Source organism: Macrobrachium nipponense, chromosome 2 (assembly GCF_015104395.2).
Source record: "Macrobrachium nipponense isolate FS-2020 chromosome 2, ASM1510439v2, whole genome shotgun sequence".
NCBI lineage: Eukaryota > Metazoa > Arthropoda > Malacostraca > Decapoda > Palaemonidae > Macrobrachium > Macrobrachium nipponense.
The window spans coordinates 112,398,304-112,418,862 of NC_087201.1; the positions used below are offsets into that span (position 1 = coordinate 112,398,304).

The window sequence follows — 20,559 nt, forward strand, 5'->3', positions numbered from 1 at the left end:
ACAAACCTTTTAAGCGAAGTCCTTACTAGGAAAATCCTGTAAGGATATAGATAATTCCGTAGCGAACCAGAAAGGCAACTATGGTATGCGTATATGACTTGTCATTCAGTAGTCGTCTACAGCAAGCCTTCTACGACACTCTTTCTTTTCCGACATGCAGAGAAAGAATGGAAATCTTACTCTCTTCGTTCATTTCGTCAATAATCCCGAATGAGTATTAGTCGAAAGAGATCGCAAATGACAACCGAGGATCGAAGAGAATCTCTCCAGCTTTTATTATCTTGGAGATAAGTCCGTATTTTACGCCTTTCTTATCTGGAAGAGCCTCTAATCAATGAATGAGAGCTCGTACGAATCTTGTTCAACTTCCAAACGATTGCCCCTCTTTCTGTAAATGGTTGGTTGCATTATTTTTTAGAAGGAGGATGATTTTAATATCCTCTTACTAATACTGAAGTAATTCTCACAATTCTGCTCTATCTTCCATTCCTCAAGTTGGGACAAGATTGAGCAACCTGGAGAGAGCGCTTCCTTCGAAAGGTGAAGGGCTTTTAGCAGTACCGACTCTAACCTGACAAGGGTTACGGCAGCCTGTGCTACATCTTGAGTCCCTGCCTGGAAAAAGCCGAACTTGCTCTTGCCTTTATTGCATTAAGACGATCCTGACAAGGGCAACGGCCGCCTGTGCGACAACTCCCGTCCCTTTCAGGAGAAGCCTCGAATGTCTTTCACCTTTCGCCTGGAGGACTCTTGGCGGTTGTCAGGCTCTTCTTGTAGGAGAAAGTGCCTGGCGCTAAGCAGGAGTATCTTGCCTAGACTACTCCTGGCGCCTGGAGAGTATCGCGATCGATACTCCTCGTCCTCGGAATACTCCTGGCGCCTGGCAGGAGTATCGCGCTCCGAATACTCCTGGCGCCTGGGAGGAGTATCGCGATCGGAATACTCCTCTCCTCGGAATTCTCCTGGCGCCTGCAGGAGTATCCGCGCTCCGAATCTCCTAGCGCCTGGAAGAGTATCGTGCTCGGAATACTCGCTGGCGCCTGGCAGAAGTATCGCTTTCCTAGGAGGAGTATCGTGATCGGAAATACTCCTGTCGCCTGGTAGGAGTATCACGTTCCGAATATCTTTGGCGAACCTGGAATGAGTAAATGTTGCTCGTCGGGAATACTCCTGGTGCTTGGCAGGAGTATCGCGTTCCGAATACTCCTGGCGCCTTGGAGGAGGTATCGTGATCAGAATACTCCTGGATCTTAGCAGACGTATCGCCCTTGGAAAGTTTTCTTGTTGGAAAGTTCCGAGCATCTGAAAGGCGATCCTCGCCTGGAAAGTTCTTGCTTAGAATTCGACAATACTTCCATTTTCGACATGGCCCTCCCTTTCTTCTGAATGAGAAGGACTTCCATTTCCGATGAAGATCCTGGTTCATAGTGCTTCGGCGGCGCTTTGCGCCTATATTCAGGCCCTTCAGGTGCTTTGCGCCTCGTTTCAGGCGCTTGCGCCTTGTTTCAGACGCTTTAGTCGCATTGATCCTCGTTACCGGAGCTTTCATGCCCACGGAGCTAGCCCAAGCTTAAAAGTTATTATATATATGTGTACTCACTAAACGAGATCCATATAATTCATTCGATCAACAAATATTCTTTAATATCTAATTCGTTCTTCTCAGAATAGATATATTTTCATATACATGTACCGATGAGGAATTTATTGAAATAACTATTTCAAACCCCCATGGGATAGAACCCCCCCCCCCCCCCCCCGTCCAACCGTACGGGGGGACGAACCGGATAGGGCAATGCCTCTACCGCAACTGTTATCGAATGATTTCTCCTTTCCTCCGTCTCTTCTGAGGTTCCGATAGCCAGACGAGATTATCTTGCATCTTTATTGTTCTATGTTTTTCTGACTTCCTCAAATAGGAAGTTACCTTATTTTCCTCAATCAAATTCTAACATTTATTACACTTTATCAATGAATAAATATTTATATTTCCCTTTCTTGCAAACTATGTAATTGTCTACCGAAAACTTCGGTAGTTACACATCCTCTATTCTTTGAAACTTCGAAGTTAATTCATTAAATTATTAAAAAGTTATTAAAAACGTATGCCAAACCACCCGATCCAGTACTTCCCTGTAAAAGTCGGCCCCAGAAGTCGATGGCGATGAAACATGAAAATCAAATCAGGAGGGAAAGTAAACATATACCTTCCCAGCCTCCCCGACAGAGAGAATCTGATTAGAAAACGGGGATGGTTCCTAGTCCTGCCACCCAGCGGCAGGCCGGTAGATCACCTGACCTACCTGTAGCGTGTGCCGCGAAATTCGAATTTCTGTCGGGGTACGACGGAGTCGATAGCTATGTATATATCTGACAGGTAAGTTGAATGTATGAAAACATTGAATCAGGAATAGAGGGTTTTAGTTCTTTTGCCAGACATACTATGCTGGCAAGAACCCATTGCCTAATCTCCATAGAATCTGATGCGAGATTCCAATGCTCAAAAAAAAAAAAAAAAAAAAAAAAAAAAAAAAAAAAAAAAAAAAAAAAAAAAAAATCACTTGCCTTCTTGATCGTTTGGGACCAAGAGAAACAAAGAATTCCCTCATAAAAATTTCTCAAAGAAGTTTGATGAGGAGCAGTTCCATCTTGTCGGAACATAGAATCTGTGACCACAAAAAAGATCCCATTAGAAGTACATGATATCCTACTCTTGTCATATTGAGGTATCGTATAAGATCCCGAAGATCTTAATCCTCTGCTATCTCCAATCCCTTTATAGAGACAGAGTATAGCCTTTTACTGCGTTCTTTGATAGCAGATATATACAAAGGTGATCTTCCCTCTGAAAGGGAAGAAAAACCGCTATGTGGTTCACAGAGGTATCGGAAGAGGACAGTTTCCTCATTCCCTTTAGCACAATCTGCAGCAATTCTATATCTTGTCCATGACTATTGTCATTTACCTTGAAAAATCCTCTCATTCATGTCCACTTCTGGTCAGTTTGCACGCAGACAGACTCAGAGTGGAGAGGTTGTTAAGGTCCATTTATAATATGATGCTGATAGAATATTCAGACTGTCTTGGAAAAGACTTCCAAAACATGCTGTGAGAAGAACATGACCTCTGGTGAATCCAACCTCTCTAAGGCCAAAATGAGGCATAAAATATTACTTCTCTTTCTTTAACGCCCTTTATCTTAAATTCTGCAAATAATTTATATTTAGGGGTGAAAAAAGACTAAAGTTTTATTCCCCTTTCTAAAAAAGAAAATAAAGATGGCGTATATTGCTACCTCTCTTGGTTCGAGGAAAGGAAGCAGTCTATAGGAAGCCTGTTCGTCTTCTACCTTACTAGAGATCTATGAAGAAGACTTTCCGCAGGTTCTCACAACTCTTTCCAATAAATGTTAAACATGTTAACAGTTTATTATCGTCGATCGAGAAGGTTCTCTTTGTTAACGCGAATAGAGCGAAAAAAAGAGATTCTCGATGCTCTTTGCGATATGAGAGTGTCGTGGAATTGGCCTAAGTGATTAAATGGGTAACGAAATCAGGAACGAATCTTGCCGTTACCGAGCCTGCTGTCCAGAGAGGCTACTGGACTCTTAGGTTAATAACTCGTCTAAAACGAAGAAAATCTTGGATGGTGCTCTTGGCTCACTGCGCCAGGCTGGCGCTTCTGGCGCAATTTGCGCCAGGCTGGCACTTCTGGAGCATTGCGCCAGGTTGGCGCTTCCTTGCGCCAGGCTGGCGCTTCCTTCTAATTCTTTTTTAGGTTATTTGTGGCCCAGAACACCTTTGTGGCCTTTATGGTACCCGACATCCTTTCACATGTTAAATTCCGTTCTTAGTAGGAAAAAGCTTATATACGTAGTATAGTCCATTCAGGGAAACAAGTTCTGCCACAAAGAGAATGTTTCCCATCCGACTCATCCATCTTCTTCTGAGCAGGTACTCTAATAAGCTATGCTGTCGTAAGCCTGAGAGCATTATATATATAATGTTCTGCTGCGATAGAATCCTTTTACAATGTTACCTACGGTAAACAGCATTGAAAGGTTGTACTATCTCTCTTATTGAAAGCTTCTTAGCAAAAGGCAATACAAATATTTTATTTATGTTAGCTTAAACTATCCCCCCTTCAATCCGAGGTTAAGACCCGGATGTAGGGGAGAGATACGATAGTTATTCCATCCCGCAGGAGAGAGATAAACCCGACCGTTCATGACTGACACCTACAAGGGTACTGCGTTGGTCTCAGGCTCTCAGCGAAAGCAGTCCGCGTTAGCCGTCTGGCCTTACTCTTCCAGAGTTGCCAGCTACTCCATTTAATAAAGGAATTTTATAAAATTATTATCGACTTCAGGAAGTTCTTATTAAAGCATATTTAAGCAAAACAAGACTTCGATAAATCTAGAAGCTAAGTAGGTGTTGTCTTACAATCCCTTTAAGCGTAGTCCTTCCTAGGAAAGTCGTAGAAGGATACTGGTAATTGAGTTGCACAGAAAAGAAGTAACTACGGTATGTGTTTATGATTTGACCGTATCGTATTCTCATACAGCAGAAACTCTACTACCTTCTACTATCTTCGTTCTTTTCGTTAATAGAACGATAGAGAGTAAATATATATCCTTAAGGAAGGAAGTTAATCCAGGAACTCTTTAAATCTTCGTGATTTCCTCAAAAATCGCTGAAGATACAGAATTCCTGTTCATCACTAGGGTTTACGGAAGGAAGTAGATATTTCCTATCCGCCATCATACCCAAACGTCGATGAAGATTCTTATTAAGAAAAACTCCCAAAGCTCTTGCCTCCTCAAAATGAGGGAAGAGCATGGATGAAGGAGAGAGTCCGCATTGAGAGGAACTGCCTAACACAGGAGTCTTCTGAATAATGAAAAGGGGCTTCTCTTAGTATCAGAATCCTTCTGACAAAAGCAACGGCCGCCTGTGCGACATGTTGCACATTTGCCAGGGGAAAGTTGCTCAAGTTAAAAAACTCAGAGAGGAGTCTCGCGACTGACCTCTCTCTCAAATGAAGATTTTTGGAATATTCTGACGCCTGGCGTCTGATCCTTGCGCCTGCGCCTGGCGTCTGGATAGTTCCGCGGGCCTGGAATGTTCCGCACGCTAGAAAAGGAGACTTGCTCCTGGAACGTTCCGCTTGCGTGGAAGGTCCCGTGCGCCCTGATAGATCCGAGCGCCTCTAGTCTTGTTATACAAGCCTCTTGCCAGTAAACGTTCAATGGAAGCATCCTTCTGATTGCCACTCTACTATAAGGCTCCTCAGTCTAGCCGTCTGTTTTCTCTTTGAAGGCGCCTTGCGCCAAGAAAAAAGTTCTGGAACGCGGCTCGCGTTTATCTGTATGAACGAGGCTCGCGCTAGTCTGTTGGAACGCGGCTCGCGCTAGTCTGTTGGAACGCGGCTCGCGCTAGTCTGTTGGAACGCGGCTCGCGCTAGTCTGTTGGAGCTCGGCTCGCTGCTGGCTGTTGGAACGTGGCTCGCGCTAGCTTGCTGGCTGGCTCTCACTCTCAGCCTCTCGTTCAGTGTTCTCTTAGTTTTCAGAGAACGAGCCAGATCGTCCGAACTCCAAACATGTACATTCTTCGTCTTTTCGGATGTAAGATGAAGAAACGGAAGAAGAGACGCACTTTTTAAAGGATGCCTTTCCAATGGCTATCCCTGGCAGTCTGGGACGTTTTACAGATCCTGCCGAGGGAACGCCCGATCGGTGGGGGATTCTCCACCTAACCCCGTAAGGCTTTCGACTTTCCTTCTCCTCTGGGCTTGTGAGCTTGGAAGAAGTCTAGGCCTGAGAGCGAGACAGAGCCGATTGGACGCACCCTCTACTAATTAGGACGCCTTTCCAATGGCGAACTTGGCAGTCTGGGACGTTCTACAGATCCTGCCGAGGGGACGCCTGATCGGTGGGGATTCTCCATAACCTCCGTAAGGCTTTCGACTTTCCTTCTCCTCTGGGTATGTGAGCTTGGAAGAGGTCTAGGCCTGGGAGCGAAACAGAGCCGATCAGAACGCACCCTCCACTGCACTAACACTAAATCACTTCTTACCTTTCAATAGCTCGTATTTTGGAGCTACATTCCTTTGTCTTCAAATTGTAATATGAATTTGAAGATTCTGTGAAGTAAGAGATGAGGATACAACACTACTAGTATTGTTAATGCTCTAACTGCTCGTTAGTACGAGAGCTATAAAAACTTCTAAAGGAAGCGTAACTAATTCTATTCCTGACTTCCTCAAGAAGGAAGTTAGCTCAATCAATTCTAACATTTACTACACGTTATTATGAATAAATATTAAAATTTTCCTTCTTGCAAACTATGTGAGTGTTCCTACCGAAAAAGTTCGGTGGTTACACGTAAACAATTCTTCGAAATTTTCGAAGCCAAAGTTATTAACAAACAAATTAATATGCGTATGCCAACCAAAGATCCAGTACTTCCCTGCAAAAGATAGCCCAGAAGACTCATGATGCGATGAATGTCCAAAAATCAAGTCAGGATGGAAAAACTGCACAAACGTTGTTTACATTCCAAGCGACAGAAAAATATGAATAGAAAACGGGAATGGTTCCTAATCCTGCCACCCTGGGTAGGACGGTAGATCACCTGACCTACCTGCAGCATGTGCCGCGAAATTTGAATTTCGTCGGGGACGACGGAGTCTTAGCTATGTATATATCTGACAGGTAAGTTGATTCATGAAAATATATTTTTAATAATAATAAAAGATCCAACTGAAAAATCATAATTAATGGCTAGTCAGCAAAAGCTCACAAACTTACGCCTTCATTTGAAGGTTGCCGAAAGCAAAGTGGAGTATTTCTGGGTTCGACCTGTGTTCGCCGGTGAAAAGTTCCTGTAGCTGACTTTTCTAAGAATAAATAGATTCTAAATATACCAGAGAAAAAAGCTAGCATTGTATGCAGAGGTTACTACCCTCGCGCGAGCACCCAAAGGGTGTCGGGTATAAAGTACAAGGCGAGTGAAAGCCACTATTCACAGGTCTTCTGCCAATTAGAGGATTCCTTTCCAAAATCCCTCTCATGGAGAGAGCCGTCACAAAGGCCACTCTTTCCCCCTCGCTCCTGCTACTTCTGCCCGACTCGAGCGCCATCTTCATTCCTGTACTTAGAAGAGGTCCAAGATCCACGCTGTTTTCTTTGCTCTCGTGTCTTTGTGCTTTATTTAGAGATGGCGTCTTCTGATCTTCCTCCTTCTTCAAAGTTGAGTATTCCAATTTGTGTTTTCGTAACTTATACAGTTGTGGGGCTTCCCAAATTGGCCTTCGGCCCCTTAGAAAGGTATTGGGGGACCGTTGGTGTGTCCGCCATTTCGAGAGCATCATCATCAGAACGCGTGGAATTCTGGTACACATGAATTTCCTTTTAAATTAATATAAACCAAAGATTTTAGTCATATCAAACATACCTCGTGTTACATGTTAGTTATTATTTGTAAATTTGGTTCGTAGAGAAGCCTAAAGCGCTCATGACATACTCTGGGGTCTAAGACTAGGGTTTAGACAAAGAATGATTAATTGATAATTAGTCCCTCTCTCCCAAGCTTCTCAAGAAGCGTGTTAGTGCCTATCTCAATGTAAGATTAAGAGGTTACTGTAAATTCAGTTGGGCTATTAGTTAGCCTACTGTATTATTACGGGACAGGAGAGCAAGAGCTTCTTTCTCCCTCTCCCGATGTGACTTTTGCATGATTTTATTTTTTAATACGAACCAAATAGATGTGAAATATGACAGTAGAATTAATATCACTGAGGAGGTTGGAAGAGTTGCCCCCCTTTAGCTTAACCAAACAAGCCTATGGTCAAACTTGGAAAGCAGCTAAGTGTCCCTAACCCTGTACCCTTTATGCCTCTCCCCCTGCTAGAGGGGAGGATATCAAGGATAGAGAGCCTCCCTCTCTCTATTCACATTGTTGGACCTATCCTCCCGGCCAATCTGAATCGAAAAATTCGAATTTAGTAGGTTTGGTTGAGGGCTACTGTCCATGTCATGGTGTCTTAGAGGAGATTGGGCCTAACTGTCCGGTTCCGTAGTGATCTCGGAGGGTTAGGCTAGATCCATATAGGGTATTCTCCCTAACCATAATTTCTTTTACAACTCTTCCATGATGCCTCATTATTAATTATACATATTTTATTATACATTGCTTGTATCGCTGTATTGTCAATGGTCTGGTTTGTTTTCGTCTTGGCCTAGCCTCCTTCGGTACAACCTTTAGTAGTAGGCTATGCTATGTCCTCCCGGTTGAGAGCCACACTAATCGGTTGCGGTATCAACCATGACGGGCACAGGCCCAGTTTGGACTACCACTGCAGTAGTAGGCTACACAACACTATAGGTGTCCATCTCTAACCGGGTTGGTGGCCAGGCGATCACAGCCACGCCACCACCATACCACCTACCCCCAAATCCCCCTTCTCCCCACTTCCTGGCTTGGCACGTCCGAACCCTTATAACTCGCGGCACTAGTACTAGTACTCGAGGAATGGCCGCTCGAGTTTTCACTTAAGTGGGAAAGAAGAAGGTGGGTGAGGTGGGATATGGGTATATATATAAGCTCTTATGTCTCCGAGTGAATGACTCCTCCGGCGGTCTAGTACCACACCATCCGACTGACATCGCTTCGGATTGTACATATACAGCTCCGTTGCTCAATGGGCTCTCTCTCCGGTTGTCGGCCCTGAGCCGCGGATTCGGGATAGGAGTTTCGCTCCCCCCTCGATAGAGGTAGGCAGGTTCAGATATAGGAATTACCTTTCCCTGATCCGCCGCCTCTTCGGTCCATCCTGCAGGCAGGGCTTAAGACAAGGAGAAATGAGACGTTGAGTAGGCTAAGCTTTGGGGACTATACGGTGAACATCTCCGGTACCGACGGAGAGTGACTAACCCTCACATCCGCTACCGGAGTCTTGCATGAAACTTGCCATAGCTCAGTTCCCATTCTTGGGGGTTCCCCACCACCACTCCGGTGGGAACAGTAGATGAGTCAGGTATGCGTCTACGTTGATACATAGCCTTCTGATCCGGCCAACGATAATAGAGGCGAGGTCCTTCCTCTTCTTAGGTCCAGTGGATATCAGACCCCAAGTACCAGACATACATTGAACCCCAGGAGCAGGATCAGGAGCAGGCAGTTATATCTAAAGATATTCTTTTAATTTATTCAGTGAATTGAAATTATAAGTGAGTAAAACTTGAACAACTATCTAGTTTAAGTTGCATGCCCCCGCCGGAGTTAGCTCCGGCTCTTCCCTGAGGCTGATACTCATTTGATATTTCAATTTACAGAAGGTACGTTGCCAGTCGCCTCCCTTGGCGAAACCTACGGTCATGAGGTCTGCCGCGTTCATGCTAACTGCGCGGTCCCATTCGGCAGTTACATGGTCTGGCACCTGGAGGCGTGCATCGTCTGTTACGAGATGGTGTCTCTTTTCTCTTGGATGAGCAGGAAAGTATGTTTGCTAGCCCTCGATATAAAAATTTTGATAAACTGTAAAGTTTTACAAATATTATCCCCTGAGTGGAAGGTTAATTCATTCCCCTCTCTGTCAGACTGCCGATGAAGTCCGCCAAACCGCCAGGACCGATTTGAGACGTTGGGTATCCGGCTTCGGGAGGAATGCATCGGCAGGACAGCCCTATGTGCTGGACGCAAGCCTGGGCTCCCTTCTGTTCAAGGGGTCCCCATCGACGTCTGTTCCGGCGCAAGTGGCAGCCCCTATAATAGAAGCCCTCCGGGCGGAGAGAACGCCCCTTCCTGAGGACCAGGAGGACTTGATGGCAGGAGAAGTGGCTGCCATCAGTATCCACAGTGAACCCATGGCCATTGGGGACGAGGTAAGTGGGGAGGTAAGTGGGGAGGTAAGTGAGGCAGGGAGTTTCCTTAGCCCTACTCCTTCTTCTTCCTCTTCTTTCCTGGGCTTCTCTAAGCCCACCCATACTCGGGAAGGATCGCTTTCGGTCATTCCCAAGATCAAGACTATGAAGAAATCCCTGCCAAAGGGATTAAAGCCAGCTCCGTCAGTGGCGACTGGGTCGTCTCTGGCCCCACGGCCGTCGACTTCGTCGGCTAAGTCGCCTGCTGCCAAGGATTCTCTCCCCTCCAAAGGGTCGAGAGCCAAGTCCGCCAAGTCCAAGGCGATGGAGTCTGGCTTTGATCACGAGACGCTCGCTAACCTTCTATTGTCGAAGGTTAGGGAAGCAGTAGATAAGAGGGTTGAGTCGTTACGACTCACCTCCGGCTCTGATGCCTCCGGCCAGGCGATAACATCTTTGGTGGTCGAGAGGATCAAGCCCTTGGAAGATATGAGGACTGGATTTCTCCACTCCGGATCCCCGGCGCTGGCTATGTCAGTGCCGGATGCGTCAAAGCTACCGCCATTCCATAAGAACAACCCATTGTGGTTAGCTTTACATGCCCCATTTTTGGATGGGAAGCTAACAATTAAAGGGTGGGGAACCCCGTCTGTTGGAAGACTTTGACCTCTGCCCGAGGGGTCTCCAATTTCCCTTTCCCGGATTTGTCAGAACTAGCGGAACACGCTCTGTTAGGGTTAGACAGGTCCCAAAGGAGACGGAAATCTTCCCTAGGGACCAAGCCCAAGCTTCTGGGCACGCACCCTCACCGACTGGGACTTGCGTCAACACCAGTTTGGGTTGACGCCACACAAAGGCACTTTTACCATGTTTGAGACCCCAGTCCAGGTTCCGTCGCACAGTACAGATAAGGTGGCGGAACTAACTTTGCAAGCAATAGCAGAGGACAAACCCTTACCGGTACTAAAAGAGACAGAGGCCACCTCTCTTCTCTTCCCAGCAAGTAGGGAATTCTGGAATGAAGCCCCACCTACGTTTACTGCAGGTAAACTAGATCCGGATTGTGCTTCTACTTTGTTCTCCGAGAAGCTGCCTAAAATTCCGGACCATTTTATTAAGGCGGAATTTGAGGCAAAGACAAGACTGGCACGATCTATCAACTCCGTCACTACGGTGGAGTTACTAGCCACCACCTATCAAGATGAACAAGTGTTCCAGGTCATGAAGAAAAGTCTACTACAGACTTTTCAGTCAGACCTCTACGACTTTGGGATGGCAAGACGGGCTTGCAGGAAATATGTCCTGGCAGAGGCCTCCATAAGGCATGAGCCTAATAGGCTAATAAAATCGTCAATCTGGGGAGAAAACATTTTCCCACAAGAAGAGGTTGACAGCGTCTCTCGGGAAGCATTCAGTAGCCTACGGGTTAGGTGGGGACTCCGCCCTTCAAGTGGAAGTTTGAGACCCCCGGACATCAAGCCAGACCCAAGAAACGCCCAAGGAGATTCAATCCTTACAAGGCCTCCCGTCCGCAAACAGTCGTTCAAGCGGTTCCGGTCCCTTAAGTAGGTAAGCCTTCAACATCGAAGGCTCAGCCGCAGCAGCAGTTTGTTTTACTACAAACTCCGCCGGCCAAACCACCTTCAACCTCCACAGCGATTATAACCTCCCCAGCCTTTAACCCTCCCTACGAAGCTAGAGATTCATTACACAGCTACAGCAGGCATGCAGGTAGTAGCAGGGCCAGAGGTGGCTCCCAGCTACGAGGCGGCCCAAGGGGTAGAGGTTTCCGAGGAGGTAGAGGTTACAGACCAGCAACCAACCAATGAGAGCCCGCAGGTAGGAGGGAGATTGTATCCTTCCTTCCGGGACCATTGGTCCGTTCAAGTCCATGGGCCCACAGTTATTCAGTCTCCTCCAAACAGGTCCTGGGGTGGAAATGGAAGAATGGACCCCCTCGGCCATTAAAATTTTATCAGATTCCAATGGCGGACCTGGTGAAGTATACCAAAGATCTCCTACAGAAGCAGGCATAAAAAGAGTGAAAGGGCTAAATTCCAAGGACATCTGTTCAGTGTCCCAAAGAAGGACTAGGACGAAAGAGGAGTGATTCTGGACTTGTCGCGTCTCAACTCATACATTCTTTGCGACAAGTTCCGCATGTTGACAGTCTCGCAGGTGCGTACCTTACTTCCCCGTGGGGCCGTCACCACCTCTATAGATCTTACAGACGCTTACTATCATGTTTCAATTGCAAGGAACTTCTCTCCGTACCTAGGCTTCAGGCTAGGAAAACAAGGTTTACTCATTCAGTCATGCCGTTCGGGCTCAACATCGTGCCCAGGATATTCACCAATCTAGGAGAGACGATATTCCAAGAACTGAGAAACTCAAGGTGTTATTTTAGTAGTTTTAAATTTGTCTAGACGACTGGCTCATTTGGGCAACCAGATAAACAAGGAGAAATCTCGGCTGCTTCCAGCTTCCCGCTTCCAAATGGTTGGGAATCCAATGGGAACCTATAAGCCACAAGCTATCTCTTCCACCCAAAAAGGCCAAAAGAGATAGCAGCGGCTACCAATCAGTTCCTCAAGAACAAAAAGGCGTCTCGGCGTACCCAAGAGAGAATCCTAGGTTCGCTACAGTTCGCGTCAGTAACAGACGTCCTATTCAAAGTCAGAATAAAGGACATCAATCGAGTCTGGAGAAAGAGAGCCAACATCAATCTCAGGGACAAGGTTTCAGTGATTCCACCCATTTAGACAAAAAGACTTCGTCCATGGACGAAATACAGAAATCTGGCCAAGTCAGTACCACTGCAATTCCCCCCACCGTCTCTGATCATCCACACAGACGGGTCACTGAGTGGCTGGGGAGGATATTCACAATACAAGAAAGTACAGGGAACATGGTCAGATATGTTCCGCCAGTTCCACATCAATGTTCTAGAAGCCATGGCAGTTTTCCTGACTCTAAAACGACTAACTCCGGCAAGGAACAGTCATGTAAGGATAGTCTCGGACAGCCTTGTAGTGGTACATTGCATAAACAGAGGAGGCTCCAGGACAAGCAATATAAATACGTGCTAATTGTAATATTTTCATTGGCATCGAAAAACCATTGGCACCTGTCAGCAACTCACCTGGCAGGAGTTAAGAATGTTATTGCAGACGCACTTTCCAGGACAACCCCGCTGGAGTCGGAGTGGTCCCTGGACAAGAAGTCATTCCGGTGGATTTGTAATCAAATCCCGGACCTTCAAGTAGACCTTTTCGCGACAGAATCCAACCACAAACTACCATGTTATGTGACACCCAACCTGGACCCTCTAGCTTATGCCACAGATGCGATTGTCCATAGATTGGAACAATTGGCAGATTTATTATTTTCCACCGGTGAATCTTCTGATGAAGGTCCTGCACAAGCTACGATCTTCACAGGAACAAATAGCATTAGTGGCACCCAACTGGCTGAAGAGCAATTGGTTTCCTCTTCTTTTAGAGTTGAAGCTCCGACCCAAACGGATCCCGAGTCCGGAACTGACACAGATAGTACAAACTCAGACTGTGTCAGCTTCCTCAAGAATTCTGAATGCCCTAACTTTATGGACTTCATGAAGTTTGCGGCCCAAAAGGACGCTAGTATCGATCCACTTGACATTTTATTTATAAAATCAGATAACAGAGAATCAACGCTCAGGCAATATGATTCAGCAGTCAAGAAGTTTCTAAAAGACTCAGCTGCTCATAAAATGACCACGAATCTGGCAATTTCATTCTTTAGCTGCTAGTACCATTACAACAATCAGTCAGCCTTAAAGAAGATTTTTTCAGGTTGGCTTTAATATTAACTTGTCAGATGCATACTTCTCTTCCATTCCAAGAGCATGCGCCTGCTTGAGACCAATAGACTGCCCTCATACGGTCTCTTGGTTTTTGAATGACGTACTCAAATTAGCCTCAGACACCAATAATGAGTCATGCTCCTATATAACTCTGCTTAGATAAACTCGATTCCTAATGGCTATGGCCTCAGGTCCCAGGATATCTAAACTCTAGGCTCTCTCTAGGAATCCAGAACATATAGATTTCCTCCCGTCGGGGGAAGTATTACTATCCCCAGATCGGAGGTTCTTGGCTAAAAATGAGGACCCACAAAACAGATGGGCTCCATGGAAAATCATCCCTCTGACACAGGACACTTCATTGTGCCCTGCCACTACCCTTAAATCCTTCTTAGCCAGAACATCCGAAAAATCTTCAGGCCCCCTTTTTATTAGAGAGAAAGGTGGTACAATTTCTCTTAAAAGGTATTAGACAACAAATACTCTACTTTATTAAACAGGCAAATCCGGATTCAGTCCCACACATCCATGATATCCAAGCAGTGGCTACCTCTATTAATTATTTTCACAAAATGAATTTCGAAGACCTGAAGAGGTAATACGGGTTGGAAATCTCCAGCAGTTTTTAAGCGCCACTATCTCAAGAACTTAGAAGCCCTTAAATTCCCAGCAATTGCTGCAGGAAGCATAGTCTCTCCTGAATAATGAATCCTGTCAATCTTCTCCTTGCCCTTTATCTCCTTTTTCCTTAATACTCTCTCCCTCCTGCCTGCCTCGCTCGTATTCCCCACCGAACCTCTCTCCACTGGGTCGTGAGGGTTTGGACGTTATCCTGCCACTGGAACATGTATATATAATGTTGGGGCCATGTTTATTGTATGCACCTGTCTGTACATACCCTGTTTTTGCTCTGGATACCATATTTAAGTGTATTATATTGGCATGTTGTTACTAGTTCTAAGTCATAATTTAAGTCTTGGTGTAATTAGCAAATAAGTAAATTTATTTCTTAAATGAACCTTAGGTTTCATTAACTCCTCCTTTATAGACTTGTTTGGTATAAGGTGAGCTTGGATGGGAATTCTCCGATACCTTTTCACCGGCGAGCACAGGTTGAACCCAGAAAAGGGATTTTGGCAAAGGAAAAATCTATTTCTGGGGGACGACCTGTGTTGCCCGGTGAACCCATCCCTTCTAATTAACTTCCCCACCCTTAACCAATCCAAGCCAGGGTGTCTCCAGCCAGGAATTCAGATGGCGCTCGAGTCGGGCAGAATAGCGGGGAGCGAGGGGGAAAGAGTTGGCCTTTGTGACGGCTCTCTCCATGAGAGGGATTTTGGAAAGGAATCTTCTAATTGGTAGAAGACCTGTGAATAGTGGCTTTCACTCGCCTTGTACTTTATACCCGACACCCTTTGGGTGCTCACGCGAAGGTAGTAACCTCTGCATACAATGCTAGCTTTTTTCTCTGGTATATTTAGAATCTATTTCTTCCCCAGAAATAGATTTTTCCTTCGTCAAAATCCCTTTTATATCCGGCCAGGCTGGTCTACCCACCTACCAGGTGGTAGTTACTGCTTAACCACCTTGTTCAAGAATTTAATGGCAGTGTTCCAGCTTTGCCATAAAGTAATTCCTAATGTAAAGGACTGAGGGTTTGTATATCGTGTGGGAACAATGGAATGTTGACATCCAGTCAGGAGGGACTCCCAACTAGAGGAAAGTAGTTAACTACCTAATCACCTTGTTGAAAACTTCAACGGCTGTTTTCCAGTCTATACTGAAAGTAATTCCTAATGTAAAGGACCGAGGGTTTGTATATCGTGCAGGAAAAACTCTTCTTCTTCGGCTTTTTCTTCGACAGCTTCTGCAGGATAGAAGTTGGATCTTCCCAAGGAACATCAGCTAACTGGGTGCCCAGGAGCAGGATAGGCAGGATACGGGTTGACAACACAGGACAGGTCCATTTACAGGAGCAGGATCAGGGCCCATGAGCAAAGAGCAGTAGCGGGCATGATAGCAGGCATAGCAAGCGATGTCACCTCTGTCACTAGCAAGGGAGAAAGGGGCGGAGCAGGGAACCTGGATACAGACAGTGGTGTCTTTCGGAATCCAGGAGGAGGAGGCACTGCAGGTGGTGGGAGGTGGAGCGATGGCATGTGGTGTTGCAAACCCATCGATCCCGAAGAAGAGACACTCATGGGGTTGTGAGTCCAAATCAGGTACGGCAGAGCATAGCAGCCAGGCTGGGTTACGGTTGTCGTGGTGGTGGTGACATGGGTAACAGCACTGCTAGATCCTCTGTTCAGGCACACCAGCAGCAGTTCTACTGAAGACAGTCCCACAAGGCCAAGGGAAGACCATGCTTGGTTAAGCCCAGCCACCTCACCAGCAGAAGGAAAAGTCGGGTAAGTAAGGGGGTCCACTTCTCACTCCGAAGGAGGACCTTCTTAAGCAAGAAGAGAGACCCCTATAAGAGGAGTGTTACCTAGGTCCATGGGCACAGGCCCCCCCTCTCCTTTCCCCTTCGACTCGGAGGAGGAAGCAGAGAGAGGCCTCCCATGAAGGGGTGGCAGAGAGCACAGGATGGTTGCTTGGAGAGAGGTAGGATGATGAAGCGATAGCTATCAGAAGCGATAGCTATCATAGGGATGGTTGGGGCTAATTACTCCCCATCAAAGGGTTGGGCTTCCTAACATACCTCCTCATTCCAGCAAACTTCCCAACTGTGAGATGGACCAAAGGGAACACTCCGCACAAATTACCTCACCACTGCACTCGCCCCCAGCAAGAGGCACACAAGAAGTGAGGGTCAACTTCCACAGAAGCAAGATCTTGCTGCATTTCTTGCCATCTACCCCATAGGAATGCCAGCTGGGTGGCAGAGAACAGCACAGGCTGTAAATCAAGGGTTTGTTGCAGATTCATCACAACACACACTTACACATTCACAATAGTATAACATAATTACACTAAAAGTAATACACTTATACATCCACAATATATCAATTACACTAAAAGTAATAGGGAAAAATCCCACTTGGGTAGAGAGTGGTTTGAAACACATCTGTCCACTACGATATCTGAAAGCATATTGGAATGTTTACGTCTGATCGGAGGAACTAACAACAACCAGAGCGGTAGTTCACTAACGAACCTCCTTGTTAGAAGATTTCAGCGGCTGTGTCAAGGCTACGCCTCAAGCAATTCCTTTTGTAAAGGACCATTGGTTTGTATATCGAGTGGGAATAAATGTGTCGACTGGAAACAATTGAACTCTTGGACAATGTTCATGTGTAGGCAAACTTCAGCAATTACATCATAAATTAACATGTAGCCTACATACCTACGTACTCACAAACGGGAGCTCCGAAGGTTGACTGTCAATATTAAGAAAATTTTCAGATTAAAAAAAAGTTTATCGTAAATAAATAAACAGTGTTTATGGGGTTCAAAATAACAAGAGTGAAGAGCTCTTTTGAAAAATGTAGGTTACAATTTTATATCGTGTATTAACACTTATAAAATAATACAGAGGCTACTACTACTACTACAGTCAGTTATTCCATAGATTCATTACATAGGCTAAGCAGCGCTGTCGTCAAATCAATAACCTGAACAGGGTGATGTGGGTGAATACCAAATGAGGGGAGGGGTGCAACCACCAAATACTCTGGTAAGACAACTATTTCAAATTTCAAGCCCAAACTCACCACCAACACAGCAACCATCTTTGTGAACAACACGAAAGTAACAGGTTTACACCATCACAACATCTGTGTTTATCAGGTAAGAAAATTGATTTTTTGGATGTCTTGCAATTCATCACACATCACATAGTCTCTCATGTCCGTAAATATAGCATGATTGTTTCTAGTCAAGTTTCGTTGTGATATTTAGTCATATTGACACAGTATTGATTGAAAGGAAGTGTGTCCTTTTGAAGTGGCTACCACGGCATCGTTTAAAATAAAACATGGTGCAGGGCTCCTACAGACTGTAAACATGCGGGGAAGCATCGACTGACAACACAGATGCATGAAATTTTGAATACTTTGAAATATTTTGATGTTTTGAAATTTTGAATATTTTTGAAATACATAAGAAGTGGAGCAATGTTTTTTGTGTAAAGTTGAAAGTTATATTTAGTGAATTATGATGCAATATCAGTCATTATGCTTAAAACAGGAAATTTTTATTAGGTGGGTTCAACTTTACCTACTCATGTGTCTAATATAATTAAGTCTTTCTGATCTAGCCTACTGACTCTTTGGAAGCCTGATCATCAGTATCATTATGCTAAATACAGGAAATTTAGTTTTTGGGGGTTCCCTCACCCTGCGGTCAGTGTTTCCCCATGTTAGGAGACCACCGACAGAGGTTGCAAAAATTTTTAAAGTGCAAAATATGACACTTAGCATTCTCTGAGTTGAGGATTTATGAGTATACCATAAGTGGGCCATGTTGTATAGTTTGTTTTGGGTACAATGCACTCTCAGGTACAAAATTCAAATTTTACAATTTTTTTTTCAACTAGCCTAATACCTAAAGGTCAGTATTCCCCTACCTTACCCTACAGGGTAAACCTTAGCTGGAGTACCCTGAAAAATTTATTTCAGCATACCTAGTTGACACACACATGATGGGCACAGTCACAAGAATAATAACAAAATAATACTACATCAATAAAAATGCATTAGAGTTGTGGATATGCTACTAGGCCTACTAGGTATGTTTGCAGTTCGTGGCCAACACAAGTGGATCAATGACAAATTTCAACTGGGATGCTTCCTAACCTAACCTAACCTTCCCCCACCTACCCTGAACTATCTTAGGACTCCGAGCCTTGACATGGCAGAAGAGCAGACCCCCAACCCGTTTACTACTTCATACCTACATGAATGTGCTCAAATATTGGTGATAAATGTAAAGCTGGTAGCACGAGCATAACCTTCATTACCTAATACCTTTGAGGTAGATCTAAGCCCGTATACCACTGCAAACTAGACTGTGGCAGCTGACGTTTTTCTATTGAATTTTACCTCCTGAACAAGAATTTAAAGTAACATTTTTTTGGCCGGCTGTAATTAACCTGTAATTTACCTTTGAACTCTTATCCTATGGTAAGGAGGACAGATGGGAAAGCAGGGTTATAGGCGAGGTAAAACACTTGGGGGAAGGTTTTGCTGTGTTACTGTGCTATTACCTCTTATTTATGACATTTGAAACACGAAATACAGGCTGAAATACCACAATAACACGCCAAGACCTCCCCCCACCTAAAAACCCCGGTTCCCACTGGGGGTACCCCTTACTGAAGGATAGAGTTGAACGGCATAGGCTAATTCTCCCCAATGTTTTCTCCCCACCAAAACCTCGGTTCCCAGTGGGGGTCCCCTTTACCGTAGGATAGAGTTCAAAGATAAATTACAGTCGTCCGAATAAATATTACTCTAAATTCTTGTTCAAGAGGTAAAACTGCACAGGAAAACGGCAACTGCCATAGTAGGTAGGTCGCCGCGGAATAGTTAAGGCTGAATAAAGTACTACCTAGTTCTACCTTACCAATCGACTGTAACTAATCTGTTACTTACCTTTGAACTATGTACGTCGGTATACCGCACCCCTTAATTCGTCATTTAGTCTTCAAAGGTAAATTACGGTTTAATTACAGTTGGCCGAATAAATATTACTTTAAATTCTTGTTCGTTAAGTAAAACAAGATGATAACGTCAACTGCCAGTCTACTTTACCGCGGAATGCGGGCTTAGAATTACCACATTTGATTTCGTTAAATAACAAGGAAAATTGTGTAGCCTAGACTAAGTAATGCAGTACAGGTGAACTCATCCGAGAAAATTGCCGAGATAATGACATCTCGAATTATCTCACCTTTACTGCATTATACACACTATTTTTTGTTAAGACACATTGAAAAGTCTATATGTGTACAAACGTTTCCTTCACATTAACCAACATTCTGCATTAGGCTGTTAGCCTACCTGTCCATCAAGCATTAGGTAATAGCGGCATGATCCTGCACTACCTAGCTATAGATAGCTAACAGTTTAGTGCAACAATTGCATTGCTTTAAAGGAATAAAAATTATGCATTTCTAAGTGTAAGATATGTGCTTAAGAAACTTACTAGGATATTCCACTGGTGTAAGTGGTTACAAGCATAGCCAAACATACAACCTAAGGCCAGGAGGCAATAGTTTGTGCATGGGTTTCAGCCACCATCACTTCACCGAAACAATGACTGGTAGAGTTGAGTCGTAAGTTCGTAACTCGTAAGGACCGACTTCACTCGTCGTCTTTCGGCCTCTTACCAATAAGTCAAATAACGTGCTTATAAAAGACGATACTCTACTATATTTCACTATATAGATAATGTAACTAATTAAAAGTAAAATAAAATAAAACATTTAAAATAATATTGAGGGTTTGTTTGTGGACAAAAGCTACAGACCAGTCATTATTGAACACGATGGCATTTCACACGTTACTACGTAATGAGCAACTACGTTCAAAAGCATACAATTATCGTTATCTATCAGACATCAATTTTCTATCAAGTATATTGAGTTAGCTTTCATCTTTGCTAATAAAGATACTTAGGGTAACAATGCCCACTTCATACAAATGTTAAATCATTAGAATTTTACACATCACTCATCTAAAAAGCAGAAACCTCCAATAGTTGTAAAAATTATTTACTGTGTATTGACTAATGGAATGGAATATAGAATTTTGGCCCAATGCAAAGCGCTGAGACCTTTGAGGTCATTCTGTGCTGAAAACCTCGCAGTTGTACGATGAAAAAATAATTTTAGACGGTGAAAAGTGAGACT

General features: G+C 44.5%; 1 long non-coding RNA gene across 1 annotated transcript in view; it reads right to left on the reverse strand.

Moving 5' to 3' along the window:
• LOC135221498 (uncharacterized) overlaps positions 1–19,965 on the reverse strand; it is a 316,150-nt gene extending 296,185 nt beyond the window's left edge. The window contains exon 1 of the long non-coding RNA XR_010315985.1: positions 19,854–19,965. This is a non-coding gene — a long non-coding RNA (uncharacterized LOC135221498). The remainder of the gene's footprint in view (positions 1–19,853) is intronic.
• Positions 19,966–20,559: the final 594 nt, after the last annotated feature.